The sequence below is a fragment of the Schistocerca serialis genome, chromosome 6 (genome assembly GCF_023864345.2).
Source record: "Schistocerca serialis cubense isolate TAMUIC-IGC-003099 chromosome 6, iqSchSeri2.2, whole genome shotgun sequence".
NCBI lineage: Eukaryota > Metazoa > Arthropoda > Insecta > Orthoptera > Acrididae > Schistocerca > Schistocerca serialis.
The window spans coordinates 296,801,734-296,819,410 of record NC_064643.1 but is presented as its reverse complement, the minus strand read 5'-3'; positions in this window follow the sequence as shown (position 1 = coordinate 296,819,410).

Here is a 17,677-nt window from a genome sequence, read left to right as displayed (position 1 = left end):
CCAAATTAATGTGAAGCGGTGGAAGTAACACCTTTTTGGGACCCACAAGGCTTTTCCTCTCAACATTTTTAACCCCTACCTGTAAGGCTTTTCTCAAGGGTCAAGTTTTTTTATGTAGTGTTGCTTTCTTTCTCTACTGTCCCATTCACAGAGAAAGCAAGGGAACTTTGTATAGTCACTTTGTTGACCAAGCAGCATTGAAATCACTTTTAAAGCACGACATAGTGTCCATTTGTAGTCTGAGTAGCAGAGTTTGCTTAAAACCAGTTAAAGGTTTTCGTAGCATTCTTTTAAGTGAACCGAGTCGCCAACTGGTAGAGGAGAATACTTATTGCCATTGTGTAGAAGTACTGCTTTAAGGCTTCGTTTTGAAGAATCAATAAAAAGTCTCCACTCATCAGGAACATATTCTATTTTGAAACGTGCCATAAGTCCAGGAACATCACTGCAAAACACCAGGTCACCTTCTTGAGAGAAGGAAGATACAAACTACTTTTCCCTCGATCGATACCAATAAAAGGATGTACCCGGAGCCAACATATATTTATCTTTCAATCTAGATCCTAAAACTTCTGCTGATTCATTATAAAGGTCTCTAACTAAATCGTTCAGTTCAGATTGTGAGAATGGAATGGGATCGGTTGTGCCAGGATCGTAGCAATATCTGTCTTCTTCACTATGACCTTGCTGAGCCAATGGCTCGTGATCATCTATATCCTCCAAAGAATCTGGAGGAGAGGGGACTGGCACTTCAGGTCTATGAGGAACAAGATGAATGGCTGATTGAGTGTTAGGGTAACATTTATACTTTTTGTTTTTCAAATTGAAACATCGTACGTTGCAAGAACAAAAATAGCAGTCATCACTATGAGTTATGGGTTCCCTCTAAACCATTGGTATTCCAAAACGTAAGAACTGCTTTTTACGTTGAAACCATTGCCTCAGTTCTTCAACACACACTGAACAAACTTTCTGTAGGGCCTTAGGTTTATCTTCATCGCCTAACTTTATACCAAAATAAGCGAAATATACTTTTTCAACTAAATCGGAAATGTGTCTTTGCTGCTCTTAAACGATATAGTTACCACAAATGTAGCAGAAGCAATCTGGCGAGTTTATACATCCTCTGGTAGCCATTGCCCATTGTCCATAAAACAATTTCACAACACAAGAAAACAGTCACTACTTTAAAGCACTAGTAACAACAACACTTGAACAGCATAGAATGAAGAGGTGCTGTGAACTGAAGGACAACAGTGGAAGCTCACTGCTTAGTGATGGCGGGGGAAGGGGGCAGCGCTACAGACCGGCACTGACATAAAAATACTGCTGGTTTCTCGTAATTACTCTTTATTTTACGTATATCTAGTATAAAAACCGCTAAATAACAGTTTATGGAGATCCTAAAAACCAAAATTCAAAGTCACTAGATAAGCAATTTGTGAAGTAACTGTAAGTGACGCCATTTTTTTACTAGTTTTCCCGAAATCAGTGTTGAAAACGTTATAAAAACCACTTAATAAATTTGAAACAATTTTTATGTCGCAGACCTGTGTTATCAGACACTCCCATTATTTCCAATAACGAACGCTTCGATTTCGCTATGGTCTGCTCTGGTAGTAGGCAGAATAGATTCGCGACTCTACAGTGAGCAGGATATAAAAATACCCTTTTCTACAGCTAGGAATGGAACGACATCTGAAGGGAAGGAAAAGACAACTTCATTGCTATGACCTCGGTACATTTTATTTAGTCATCTACTGTAAATTTGTCAAATATTTGACGCACCGCCTCGACAGTTATTTTGTCTACACTTTTACCTGAGCTCAATATAAGGTTTACTGACATTCCCCTTACAAATTTGTAGGATATGTAGAGGGGAGTGAGTATATAGTATATTGAATAGGAACCCATGTACACAAATGTGTCGTTACCGATCGACGACAGCTTCAATTCAGATGTGAAACACGTCCACTTTTGCTGGGGGATAGAGAACAGTTGCTGGGCTTCGTATGCAATAGGATACACAGAATGACGTGGACTACTTCTTGGGGGGGGGGGGGGTCGCATGCAACGTTTAATTCACGAGACTCCTGTAGAAAGGAGGTATGTCTGCTGGGACAAATTCTGGCCGCTGTACTAGAAATTGAATAGACCCCAGGTGGGATGGAAAACATGCGTCATAGGTGAAATGTCCGTAACAAACGAGCCGCTGTGATAAAGCATCAGTATTGTTTTGTAAGTACAATATGCTGGGTTCTTTTTTGTTCTGGAATACTTTAAACAGTTTGTGGTTCAGTGTTAATACAAACAATTGTGCTTAGGTGATATATGATGTTTCATTGTGTTTCCTTTTGAATTGTTACCTAATAATTCCACTGCGTCACGACTAGATCAGTTCACCAACTAGAAGTGGATGAGTTAAACATCTGAACTGAAACCGTCATAGAACGGAAACGGTGTGCTTCCTGACGTGTTAGTATTCAAAGTATTATGGACTCTCCCCTCTAGAAGTCCTGTAACGGGAATTTCCGAACAGCCTTACTTTCCTATTCTTAATGTATCTTTTACTTAAAAATTCCTTTTTGCGTAGCATGATTTAGAGCTTATACGTGTATGGCGTGTTTGTGAGTGAGTGAGTGTGTGTGTGTGTGTGTGTGTGTGTGTGTGTGTGTGATACGTTCTACTCTTGTCTCCGACAGAGAGTAAATCCATAAGTTTTGCTGAAAAGTCGCATTCTGTAATCCAAGGAAAGGCTAATCAACTGTCATAACAAACTAGACAGTATACCATATACATTCTGGAGATGGGTTCTGTTGTGACTTGGCAAGACAGCCAAGTCACAATGAGAGGAAGCCGAAAGGCACGCGCTTAAGCTCACGCAGATTGGCGTGAGGTCTGGAACAGTTAAAGGAATTAATAGCAGCAAATAAAGTACGTAGTTGATATAATACTTAACTTTAATCCACAATTGTAGAACATCTCTCTTGACGATACATGTTATAACCACAATATAAAATAATATCCAATGCTATGGCGCCTTCCTAGGTCGTAGCAAATGACGCAGCTGAAGGCTATGCTAACTATCGTCTCGGCAAATGAGAGCGTAGTTGTCATTGATCCATCTCTAGCAAAGTCGGCTGTACAACTGGGGCGAGTGCTAGGAAGTCTCTCTAGACCTGCCGTGTGGTGGCGCTCGGTCTGCAATCACTGACAGTGGCGACACGCGGGTCCGACGTATACTAGCGGACCGCGGCCGATTTAAAGGCTACCACCTAGCAAGTGTTGTGTCTGGCGGTGACACCACAGGTTCGAAAGATTAATTTCTCTGTACCCAGCCTTCGTGTCCGTTAAGCATTTAATATACTCAGGTTTCGCGTTCAGTAACTGCGTTAACCGCCTTCCACCTACTTTCTTTGCACGGAATGTTCTCTGACAGAAAAGTTACTTTACAACTAGCAATGTGAAACCCTTATTCACGAGAACGTGTCGTCCTGCCTGTTTTGTAACTCATCACACGTGCCGTTGCCAAATGACTGAGATACCTCAGGTACTGGTTAACGGAGACAGCTGTGAGCCAGATTAGCGGCCATCAATGTAACTGTTGTGATTTATTTTCACACGGTGATCTGTTTCCTTTTACTGTCTAATTTGACGCTTCTTCAGTAACTGAGTTCGGCGAAACTCTAAAAAGTTTCCTTCGATTAGAGATAGTGCCTCTGCACTAAGCACATGTCATCTCTTTGGTATCTTAATGCCTCTGGTATCTTAATATTGTTGATACAATGTTCTACACATAACCCAACTTAACATTAATTCGATCTTCTTTATGTGGGTAAGCAGTTTCCATCAGCTTTAGGAAAACTTGCTTGTTTACATAACTGGCCACTTAAATGGCAACATCATGAAAGCTTCATGCTCCCTGATAATAAACAGAGGCTGATGCAATGAGTTAAAATTTGCACCACGAGCAGGATCTGAAAATGGGTCAGTGGCTCAACCACAACGCAAACCTGTCTGTGAGACTCGCATAGGTTACCGTTGTACGTCTCTCTCACTGATACAAATTCCAATTCACGCCTCAGCCTACCTTAATATTCCCCTTCTTAACTCGTATCAGTACTACAGAGACTCTTCAAAATTGGAATAGCACCTGAGCACTGAACGACATTGGGATAATCCTTGGGTACCACTGGTTTAGGTGATACATTCATCATATGAAGTTCCATGTTCCAGAGACATATTAAGTCTTTGTCTGTGATAAACAATGCAGGCAGATGCAATGTTGTAAAGCCTCTACAATAATGCTACAATTAAGAAGGGGAACATCAAGAAGGACTGAGGTATAATGGAATTTGTATTAGGGAAGGAGACTTACGAGGGTAATCCGTGCAGCTGTGTTAGCTGAGGTGCCAGGACGGTGCAGTGGTTAGTGCATATGCCAAATGATCAGGAGAAATAGGTTAGAATCCTGGGCTTGAAACAAATTTTAATCCATTGTTTCAGTCTGTATCCGTTATCATAGACACATTTGAGATTTAATATGACTCTGGGACAAATAATTTCAAATAGTTAATACTGAATGCATAAATTGGCGTGAAGAAAGTTTGAAGTTATTCACATGAATACTAAAAGAAATCAGCTAAATTTTGATTACACGATACGTCACACAAATCTGGGGGCTGTAAATTCAACTAAATTCTTGGGGATTACAATTACAAGTAACCTAAATAGGAACGATCACATAGATCATATTGTGAATAGAGCAAACCAAAGACTGCGATTCTAACTGTTCAGCCCAATTGTACCAAGAAAGTAGGAGTAACGTCATCTACATTCAGTATATAAGGAAAGATATCATAGTGTGTTTCTCAGTCAGAACTCGAAGAAGAAGACGGAGAAGGCGGAGGAGCGGAAACGCCTACCAGCATGCGTACATAAGTCTCAAATGGTTCAAATGGATCTGAGTACTATGGGACTTAACATCTGAGGTCATCAGTCGCCTAGAACTTAGAACTACTTAAACTTAACTAACCTAGGGACATCACACACATCTACGCCCGAGGCAGGATTCGCACATTATGAAGTACCTCGAAGAAATCGATTTATTGACACATAGTCAGCACGGTTTCAGAAAATTTCGTTCTTGTGAAACACAACTAGCTCTTTACACTCATGAAGTAATAAGTGCTATCGACAGGGGATGTCAAATTGATTCCATGTTTTTAAATTTCCAGAAGGCTTTCGACACCGTTCCTCACAAGCGTCTTCTAACCAAACTGCGTGCCTATGGAGTAACGCCTCAGTTGTGCGACTGGATTCGTGATTTCCTGTCAGAAAGGTTACAGTTCATAGTAATAGACGGAAAGTCATCGAGTAAAACAGAAGTAATATCCGGCGTTCCCCAAGGAAGTGTTATAGGCCCTCTATTGTTCCTGATCTGTATTAACGACATAGGAGACAATCTGAGTAGCCGTCTTAGATTGTTTGCAGATGATTCTGTCATTTACCGTCTTGTAAAGTCATCAGATGATCAAAACGACTAGCTAAATGATTTAGATTAGATATCTGCATGGTGCGAGAAGTGGAAATTGACCATGAATAAGGAAAAGTGTGAAGTTATTCGCGTGAGTACTAAAACAAATCAGCTAAATTTCGATTACGCGATAAGTCACACAAATCTGAAGGCTGTAAATTGAACTAAATACTTAGGGATTACAATTACAAGTAACATAAATAGGAACGATCACATAGATAATATTGTGGGTAGAGCAAACCAAACACTGCTATTCATTGGCAGAACACTTAGAAGGTGCAGCAGGTCTACTAAAGCGACTGCTTACACCACGCTTATCGGCCCTGTTCTGAAGTATTGCTGTGTGGTGTGGGATTCGCATCAGGTGGGACTGACGGACGACATCGAAAAAGTACAAAGAAGGGCAGCTCGTTTTGTATTATCGCGAAATAGGGGAGACAGTGTCACAGACATGAATTGGAGGGGCAACCATTAAAACAAAGGCGTTTTTCGTTGCGACGGGATCTTCTCATGAAATTTCAATCACCAGTTTTCTCCTCCGATAGCGAAAACATTCTGTTGGCACCCACCTGCATAGGGAGAGATGATCATCACGATAAAATAAGAGAAATCAGGGCTCGCACAAAAATATTTAAGTGCTCGTTTCTCCCACGCACCGTTCGAGGGTGGAACGGTAGAGAGACAGCTTGAAAGTGGTTCATTGAACCCTCGCCGGGCACATTATTGTGAATAGCATAGTAATCACGTAGATGTAGATGAGAACGTAGCAGTCGAGCAGTTCCGGACTGAAGCACCTAGAACCGCTCGGCCACTTCGGCCGGCTACATAAAATTGTGGATAGTAGTATTGCCTTCGGAGAATAAAGTTTATGAAACCGAAATATTGGTGCTCACATTGGTCGGGGTTGTGCAACTCTCACACGGGTGTGGAATCGGTACAAGAGGGCCATACTCCGCCTCATGCAAGATTTCAAATGCAAAACTCGTCTATCACTAGGGGAAACATCCATATTGGTAGTTCAATCGTGCAGGATCGTAGAGCCACATCAGGTACATGGAGTCTGCAATTGTGATTGCTCAGGACATTTATCCACACGGACACTGCGACATCATATGTTGCAAGACCGACTATCCGCGCCGCGATCGTGGGAGCGTCTTTGCTGAACATGGCGGCAGCGAGATCTGTGCCGACAGAGGCGATCCCAACGGCAACACTGTACACGGAAGTGGATCCACGTTGTCTTTTCAGTCGCATTCCCGCTCTGCGCACTGTATCATAATGAGCGCTGCCATTTGTGGACAGTGAGGGGAACTAAGTTTACCAGATTGCATTCGTTGTTTACTATCCTCAACAAAACCTACAACAACGTATTAAGACAACATCTGATGAAGTTATAGACATTTGTCTGGAAAGAGAAAGCTAGTAAATTAGGAAGCGGGCTCCGCTCAGTGCAATGCTGTCCTGGTGTAGGAACTTGTAGCTTATTACGGAGGCTTATAACCTTTCGTAGACTGTATGCTACACTCTCGACCGCGGTGTTCAAGTTCCTCACACTCCATACTGATGTACTGCAATGTCTTACACAAGATTTCTAAATTAAATAATGAAAGCATTCCAGCCGACTCACCATCAGTTTCGTGTAGCCAGCTTTTACCAGTATCTTCACCGTATTCCACTGCATTATCGTGTTACTTCATATACACATACTGCACTTCTTCTGAATAAATACACTTTTGTTGCTCAGTTAACGGAACAATAGGCTTACAGATATTCTCTTCTTATGATAACAGACGCCGTCTCATCTCAAGGAATAAAAAAAAGGTATATGGTGCGTACACTACAACTACATCACATTCACATAGTGTCTTTCGTCTGTACAGTAGCGTACTTCCTAATCCATAAACTATAGACCTTTTATATTGTCATACTTAAGTCTAATGTTCTTTAACTCATAAATATTATATTGTAATTGTCGTCATAAGTATCTCTCACAATAGTGTCGGGTGCCATTGGGTACACACACTACTATCCCCTCTTATACACTTAACTGACTATTTGAAGATCAGCCGTTAAATTTCTGACATATTAAGGCTGAAGGCTGTGCCACATTTTCAAGGTGACGAAAAATCGAGTGTTGCTCTAGGCAGCCTGGAGGAGGGTGTTTATCTATAACCCTGACTATCACACTCTCCCGATTTCTTACTCACTGAAAACATCTGGTCACGGGGTGCCAAGACACTGACTAATAATCGCTGACCTGGAGCTGAAACGACGTTAAGTGGCGTACAAGGTTCTGACAACCACGCGGATTAGGGCTTTCGTTGCTGCAGAGGTAGCATCTCTGAGTACTCATTTTCACAACCTTTACACTTCTAAATCATCTGCCGCTGTAATAATGCATTTTTCCTACTATTCTGTATATTGAAAATAAGTAAAATTTATTTCATTAGTGCCTCTGTTTCTCGATGTTACGGTTTTAAGGGTCAGCAATCAAAAATCACATTTCTTCCAATAGTTTGTAATTCAAAGTGGCAAAATATGAATTACCTAACGGTTAAATACACGGTTATTATTATGTTTCCATTGGTGATAGCAAATTGAAATACAGCAATTGTCAAATCAAACCGTTAATATAATTATTTTTACTACCAGGAAGAATTTAAAAAGATGTATAGTCCTGTTTCTAACTGAAAAGTTTTGTAGCGTTAAGACAAACTTCACTTAGTGCTTTCGTGTGAATCGTTAACATTACTTTTACAAAATTTAATTTCACGCCGGCATGCACTTTTAGAAGCAATCATTTCATCCTCTGCTCACTGTTATTAAAGAACACTTTCCGGCCTCATCTAAAGCCGAGCAGCGAATATTAAGAAACACCGGGGTGGCTGGGGGAGACAGTTTGCGGGATATAGAGGGACATTAAATGCACATTATGTGGAAAGCAATATAAAACCAGAAATTAAATGCTATTCAAGACTTGTAGCGGTATTCCTTTTACGATCTAAGTTAAAAGTGCTAACCGTTATTAAAGTACAGCACGGTTTTCCTGAGTCTTTACTGTGTTTCTGCGTCTTTTAACTGGAATTTTTTTTTCCTACTATAGTTATAAATTAAAGCAAACACCAGAACTCGAGAAAGTTAACAAATCAACTGAATCGTTTCTATAACTCATTTACAATCTTAACTTTGGTTCTTTACTTTCTCAAGACGCTGGCATTAAATTGAAGAAATATGCTGGAGAAACTCCTGTGTAATTGATGGCACTCAGGCACTTCGAGCGAATGCGATCTATTTAAGTGATCTTCTCTACATTTTGTAAGCACTTCCCCTTTTTTTTCTTTTGCTGGATGTGTACAAGAAGTCATGGTGGTGACTTGGGCTTATGTCTCCTCTAGAATACTAATGTATTCTGCATAACAATTTTGTGTTGTTACGCCTGCGCATGTCTCTTGCTGAAAAAAAATGGTTCAAATGGCTCTGAGCACTATGGGACTTACCATCTATGGTCATCAGTCCCCTAGAACTTAGAACTACTTAAACCTAACTAACCTAAGGATATCACACAACACCCAATCATCACGAGGCAGAGAATATCCCTGACCCCGCCGGGAATCGAACCCGGGAACCCGGGCATGGGAAGCGAGAACGCTACCGCACGACCACGAGATGTGGACTCTCTTACTGAAATATGTCGTATGTGGTGGTATACAAACAGTATTGTCTAGAGCTGTATCTGCAGTTCTCGCCAAGATTAAGCACGAATGAACAAAAAAAGCCACTTTATAAACACATTTTGGGTTGGCAGATGTTCGACATACGCCAGAAGACCATCTCAGACTTCATGTACAGCTGCCAATTAAATTTTTTTCGCAGCACGTTTAAGTAAATAGATGGCTCCAGGTGGGTATGAAGGGCACTAAATGTCAGCCACCCACAGATAAATGTCTCTCTGAGGAGCAGCCATCACATGATCCCCACAAAACAATCTTTCGTCGATTGATCAGGCTCATTTATTTAGTGGTGTTTTTCTTCTTAGGGATGGCCTCGACTTTGAGCCCCCTCAGAGCTAAAATCTTTTCACGGGTTTAGTTACCGTCCTAGAAAAGGCAGCTGTATTAATATCTTCCCATAAAGCGGCTGAAATAGAAAGTGGCGAAACCTGTCATTCTTTAACGTGAGCACAGCATCAGAGGGCAAACATTTCTAGGTGGGACGGGTCAGTCAGAAGTAGAAATTGCGGTGTTGCATCTGCAGACAAACGGAAAGCACCAGTAGTCCTAGCAGTCAAGGATTTGGTCAATAAAATGTGATGTTTAGTAGAGGACTAAAGCTGCAGACAGTCAGAGGACTGAGATCTAATAATCTGTTAAGAAGTTACGAGCACGAGCGCCTGTTCTTCCGTTGTTGACAAGAAGATGACCGTTATGCCCTATTCCTGTTGACGAAGAAGTACCACTGTGCCAATTATACCAACGAACCGACTCGCTAAACACTTGAAGATTAGTCTTCTTCTTGTTTTACCTCCATCGAGTCATCATTCATATGCCGCTCCCCTCTCAAATTCCTCTCTTGACCTAAACACTTCGTCTCAAAGTCTGTTTTTCCCTACAGTTTTTACCCTCTGCAGCTTCCTCTAGTACCAGAGAAGTTATTCCTTGATTCCTGAACAGATGTCCTATCATCCTCTTCCTTCATCTTGTCAGTGTTTTCGGTATATCACCTATTCTGCGGAGAACCTCGTCATTCTTTACCTTATCAGTCCACCTAATTGTCAACTTTGGTATGTAAAGCCATATCTCAAATACCTGGATTCTATTCCGGTTTTTCCACAGTCCATATTTCACTAGCAAACAATGCTGTGCACCAAACGTAGATTTTCGGAAATTTCTTTCTCAACTTAAGGCCTTTTGCCAATGCTAGTCTGCTTTTGACGTCTTCCAAACTTTTGGCTTTTCTTGGTTTACTCTCAATCCGTATTCTGTACTCACTGGACTGTTCATTCCATTCAACAAATTCAGGAAATATTCCTCACTTTCACTGAGGATAGCAAAATAGTGAGTCTTGTCATTCATATCATTTCACCCTGAATTTTGATCCCAATCTTGAAACTACCTTTTATTTCTGCAATTGCTTATTCGATGTATAGATTAAACGGTAGGAGCGAAAGGCTACATCCCTGTCTTATACACTATTTGATTCGAGAACCATTTTCTTAGTTGGCCAGTATTATTGTTTCCTCCTGGATCTTGTACATATCGTACATGATCCGTCTTTTCCTATAGCTTATTCCTATTTTTCTCAGAATTTCGAACATCTTGCACCATGTTACATTGCCAGAAAGTTTATATTGGTCGACAGATGCCACGAGCGTGTCTTTATTTTCTCTTAGTCTTGCTTCCTCTATCAACTGCAACGTCAGAACTCTCTTTTTGGTGCTCTTACCTTTCCGAAACTCAAAATTATCGTCAACTAGCAGATCGCCGATTCCCTTTTCCACTCTTCTGTCTATTATTCTTGTCAGAAGCTTAAATGCATGAGCTAATTGTGGATTGTTCTCTCACTTATCGATCGTTCGGAATTGCATGGACAACCTTTTCCCGAAAGTCTGATGCTACGTTGCGAGTCTCATGGATTCTACGTACCAACTTAGACAGTTGTTTGTTTTGCATATCCCCAGTGATTTTAGAAATTCCGATGAAATGTTATCTATCCCTTCTGCCCTATCTTCTCTGAAGTCTCAAAACTCTAATGATGGATTCCCTACCTTCCGTATCCACTCCAACGTCTTCTCGTATCAAGTCATTAGACAAGTCCTATCCCTCATATAGGCCTTCAATGTACTCTTTCTACCAAGCCACATTTTGCTCTTCGTTTAACCATGGAATTTCCACTTCAGTCTTAACCTTATGGTTCTTGCTTTTAACTTCATCGAAGGATGTTTTGACTTTTCTCTATACTAGGTCTATCCTTACGACGATCATTTGCCGGCCACTGTGGCCGAGCGGTTCTAGGCACTTCAGTCCCGAACCGCCCTGCTGCTACGGTCGCAGGTTCGAATCCTACCACGGACACGGATGTATGTGATGTCCTTAGGTTAATTAGGTTTAAGTAGTTCTAAGTTTAGGGCACTGATGACCTAAGATGTTAAGTCCCATAGCGCTCAGAGCCATTTGAACCATTTGACGATCCCGCGTCCGGTCATCCTGATTTAGGTTTCCCATGATTTCCCTAAATCGCTCTAGGCAAATGCTGGGATGGTTCCTTTGAAAGGCACGGCCGACTTCCATCCCTGTCCTTCCCTAATCCAAAGAGACTGATGACCTCGCTCTCTGGTCTTCTCCCCGAAACAACCCAACCCAATCCAACCAATTGACGATCAATTCTCTTTCGACTTTTTCGCTTTTTCCCGCAGTCACTTTGCTTTGGCTGCCCTACACTTCCTATGCATTTCCTTTCTAATTTATATTGCTGTTTTCCTGTCACTCCTTGAACACTTATTTCTCATCTTCTATGGGTTTTGTTTAACGTCATAGCAAACTTTGACTAGAGAACTTCGACACCCTAGACAATTTCTAATTCTGTTGTTAGCGAAGTTCGTCAACAGGTATCAATCCAATAAATCCGACTTAGGGGCCACATATGACCACAACCTGACGTCAATGTACTTTCCCTTTAGCGAGATGTGTTTTGAGTATACTAACATGTGCTGACAGACAACTGACTACCACTAGTTGCACTAATATTTAGGTGGACTAATTCAAGCAGGAGATTCTAGAATAATTCTGTTGAAAATCAATGTGATTTCCGATTTATTAAATGAAAAAATGGAGGAGGCACGCTTGATTTTTATGTACCTCAACTCAGTACATCATCAAACTTCGCCGTAGTAGAAAAGTGGATGGAGGACTCCCCTTGCTAGATTTCTCAATAAACAGAATATCATATTATACGCTTGGCCCAGCATGATCTGGCATAAGACACTGATCACTATGTATGTGGACGACGGTTGCTACCACCTCGAAACGCACAGGAATGCAGTGCTCAAAATACTGATTCACAGATTCTTCGCCAAGTTTGGGGCAGTGTGTCTCGCCATGAAGCAGGAAAACCTGAAGAGTATTGTTCTCGATAAAAAATGTCATCCAGAAAATATGAACACTAGCCGTTAACACGGTCGGAGGAAATACTGCAGAGGATGAGCATGAGAAGAGCTAGCTACTGTTTCTTTAGTACAGTGAAGTATTATTCTGAGAAAAGATATTGTATCTTACGAAACACTTCTGAAGGTTCAATGATTCAAATGGCTCTGAGCACTATGCGACTCAACGTCTGAGGTCATCAGTCGCCTAGAACTTAGAACTAATTAAACCTAACTAACCTAAGGACATCACACACATCCATGCCCGAGGCAGCATTCGAACCTGCGACCGTAGCGGTCGCTAGGTTCCAGACTGTAGCGCCTAGAACCGCACGGCCACTCCGGCCGGCGTTCTGAAGGTGTACGAGAATATTGTAACTAATTTCTAGTGTCAACGATGTCCTCTGGGTGCTGACCTTCGGGGAATATCAGAGCCCAGTCTAGCGCGACATTGCGTCTGTAGAGAAACACAGTGCTCAATTCAAAACTGGTTCTGTGAACACCAGCGGTATAAGTAACTGCGAAGATTAAGTTAACCTTACAAAGAGTCTAGCATATATTAACTGTTGGAGCTGTGTGACAAAAAATTAAGTGACATACAAGGGAAGGACTAGATAAGCAGCTGCAGTTCTCGTTACAGCCTTAATAACACACGAGAGCCCCCAATCAGATTAAGTTTCTGGAGAGATGAATTGGCTTGTAATAACCTGTAAATGACTTCTGGTGCAGGCAAACGCCAAAGAATACATCGAACATATTTTAAGTGTGATCGTCGGACGGGGTTTCAACGGACCAGCCACAGACATCGAAATTTTGTAGCTGTTTATTCCAGGCACCTGACTAATGCTCGAGGATTACTATTTTCTTTAAATATTGCTGTGCGTTGCCCAACTTGTAACTTCGTTAACCATTCATTTTCAGTAGCCATATGAGAATATCGACGACGTGAATGCCTCTATCAGAAATATCGTGACCAAACTATTGGGAACAGCAAATAACAGTAGTTTATATACCTGATGATAAGAACACGAAACGGTCAATAGCTTTCGCAGCTTGTAGAAGCAAATGTCCCTGTATTAGAGACACTTCAGAAGAAGGCTCCATACGCTGATAGTACTATTCAGGGCTGATGGAAAATGCGACAGCGTGGAGTGTGTTTTCATGTTACACATAAATGTATTTTCTGTGGTGAAATAGGTCAGACCGCCTGCCTTCCTATGCCATGTTGATCATAATGGCCGTTATAAACGGCTAATGAGTCACCATTTGCAGCGTTATTCGATGAGCTTCTGAGGAATGTCAAGCCAAATTCTGTCCAATTGTTGCGTTAGTCCGCAATTCTCGAAGTGTTGTCAGTTGGTGGTATATCCGGCTACCTTGCTGGCCAAGGTAGGGTTCGGCAAGCAGGGAGACAAGCTTAGAAACACTCTCAGTCTGCAGGCGGGCGTTATCCTGGTGAAATGTTCCCCCAGTATGGCTTGCGATGAATGGTAACGTAACAGCGTAGAATATCGTCGACGAACCGCTGTGGTCTAAAGGGACCGAGGTTGACAATCAAAGGGGATCTGCTATGAAATGAAATGGAACCCCGACGATCACTCCTGGTTGTTGGTCATATGGCAGGCGACAGTTAGGTTGGCATACCATTGCTGTCCAGGGCGTTACCAGGCACGTCGTCGGTGGTCATCCGGGCCAGGAGTCTCATTGACTGGAGTAGGGTTGGTTTCAGTGAAGAGTCCCGCTTCGAACTGAGTCCCGATGACCACTGAAGAAGTGTTCGGAGAAGCCCCAGACAACAGTTGGATAGCAACCTGACTGTCATCCGCCATACGGCCCGACAGCCAGTAGTAATGGTCTGGAGTGCCATTTCATTTCATAGTAGAACCCCTTTGGTTGTGATGATGCTGTGTCCTAAGAAGTCAGAAAACCTGTTCACGCAGCTCGCGCCATGCAGGACTGGTATAGTAAGCGAGGGGATAAATTTATGTCAGTATTATTTAGCACTGTGATCTGTTTTGGACAGAAGGGTAAGTGATCGCTACTCACCTCCATCATTGTTAATTTAAATAGCCACCATTCTGCTGGAAGAATTGTGTAAGATGCCCTTGAAAACCGTACAGGACCTGTATTCATCCATTCCAAGTCGACTAGAAGCCACATTCAATGCCATAGGGTTTCCACACCGTACCAGGCATGATAATATGTTTGTAGAGTTTCCATATTTTTGTCTCCCGTCTGTAGAACGCAGTGGTCACATGCCATGTGATGCAGGTAGCAGACATCAATTCGTTGATCGGATAGTTGGAGAATGTAGGCTATCTAGAAATGTAATTACTTACAAAATACCTAATGAAACCTTTCTAGAATATCACTCAAGTACGCTATTTGATGAAAAGTATCCGGAATCTTCCTTGTAATGCGTATATGATCACCAAATGTCGCTAGAGTTGGGCCCCCTGTATAAAATGAGCTGGGGTGAATTTTGCTGTCAGTAGAAAAGCAGTGACAACGTAATGGGTCAAACAGGAAAACTCATTGTCCTTCACCGTAGATGTCACATGAGTAACAGATCCCTCAGAGACATTTCAACTCTTCTAAAGCTACCCAACTTGACTGCTGTTGATATGGCACAAATGCGAAAAAACAAGCAAGGCCAGATAGTCTTCATGTACTAACAGTGAGGGACCGTCGAGTATTACGAAGAATGGTTGTCAAGAATCGGACGAAATGAGTGGAAGCTGCCACTCGTGAGTTGCAAGCTCCACCAGTACCCAACAAGCATAATGACCTTGAGAAGAGAAACAGAATGGGGTAACAAGGTCGATCAGATCCGCAGATATCTGAGACAACAGTTCCTGGACAATAACACTCCTGAAACACTATCCTGTCCAGATTTCTGACTAGAACCCAATGGAATACCTTTGGAATGAGTCAGAACGTCGATTTTGCTCCAGAAGCCGGTGTTCGAGATAATTACCTTCTCTGGTTTCAGCTCTTGAGGGAGAATGAGCAGCCATTCTTTCACAGACTTTCCGATAACCCGTTTAAATTGTTCCCCAGCAGAGTTCAACACGTCACAAAGGCCAATATCCTACGCACCCTATATTTATGTCCAGTGATAGGTGTCTGGATACTTTTGGTCAGATAGTGTATATGGGAGTCATACCAATTAGGAGTAACAGGTGACGTTAAGATTAATTGGACGTACACAGAGAAGAGCAGCACGAATTATGACACATTTGTTTTAGTCACGAGAGAGTCACGGGAAAATTCTGGATCATTCACAACCTTAAAGATGTAGGCCTACGCCATCTCACCAACTTCCGAAAACCAGTAACACGCGATGTGACCAGTAAAACGCCGACCGGTGTAACCGAGCGGTTCTAGGCGCTTCAGTCTGGAACCGCGCGACCGCTATTGTCGCAGGTTCGAACCTGCCTCGGTCATGGATGTGTGTGATGCCCTTAGGTTAGTTAGGTTTAGGTAGTTCTAAGTTCTAGGGGACTGATGACCTCAGATATTAAGTCCCATAGTGCTCAGAGCCATTTGAACCGTATTTGAAACAGTAATACACCAAAGGCCCCAGATATCGCTTCCGTAGGGAACTTGAAGATCAGGCCAATTACTAGAGTGCGCAGTCACTTTCTTGCAATCCGTACGCGAGTGTAACAGGAATAAACCCTAAATTGGCGTATTATGGCCTGAACGCTCTAATAGGCACCTCACAATGTTTCGCAAGTTACGGAATTACAGATGCAGTCACTTGAACACTGATGCAAATACCGACGCAATATCTATATACTGCAGTTGTTTTGAGGTCCCGCAGCGGAACACGTGTAACAATTGATCATAAATGCACTAGGTAATTTCGGCGCTGTGGCAGTTTTAAAGGGAATCATTGTATACCTTCGAAATTATTTTAATTGCATGCCATTGTACATGTCAAGCTCGTCATATTCATACTCTAGACATCGAATGTACAGTGAAACATTCATTCTTTTACTTATTTATGGTGAGTTTTGTGGCTGATACCAGGGAATCACTCTTACTGAAATTAGACACTGCCCCTTTCGGTGGGCTTGGACCACTACTGATGTGCATTAACAACGCATATTGTTGCTAATATCTCTGAAATGAATCGACACGATCACTCACTAACTAGTCGTGCAACGGAATCTTTTTGAGCGCCTGTCCTGCATCTCATACAGTGACGAACTTGCTTCATTCGCTGAAAGAAAAAAAAAAGAAGTAGTTACATGAGCATGGAACATAGGTCAGTCTGTTACAAAAAGGCGAAATTATCGACATGGGAAAGATAGGTTGAGAATTACGGAAGATAAAGCAGAGAGCACGTAAAAGTCATTGACAACAGTTTCAAATGAATTTTTATTGATATCGATGTATCAGACGCAACCGGGACTTCGATTACAGTTTGAGATGCACACGGCCAATTAATAAAGGCATACAATGTGTGTCCGTGTTTTACTGAAAGTTATAGCGTGATGGACCCTATTGGCAGTGGCTGATTTGGGAAAAGCGTACACAAACAAACAAGGGTCCACCAACTTACAGAAAAACACTAACTCGTCATTTATTCTTTTGTAACACAGTAACCCTTGCAGAATTTACAGTAACAACTTTACCACTTCCAAGTATCTATCACTTTAACAAGTACAGCACAGTCTATTTTAGAAAGAGAAGGTCATAATTGAAATTTGTCCTGTTATGTTAAGATCTTAATAACCAGCAACTTACCAGAGTTTTTAAAAAGAAGTGCTACGAGGCATAGAGGCACATACAGCCAATATAATCAAGAGATTATTTATGCTAACATTAAATCACATTTTAATTAAATCTCAAAACTTCCAAACGGAATAAAGAAGTTACGCGAGGTAGAATACAATACATTGAAGGGTTAACCAAATCCAGCGAATCCGTTGTAGCTTCCTATTATTGAAATTACTCCTAATTTGCTTACGAAAGCTCTGATATTCTGGATTTAT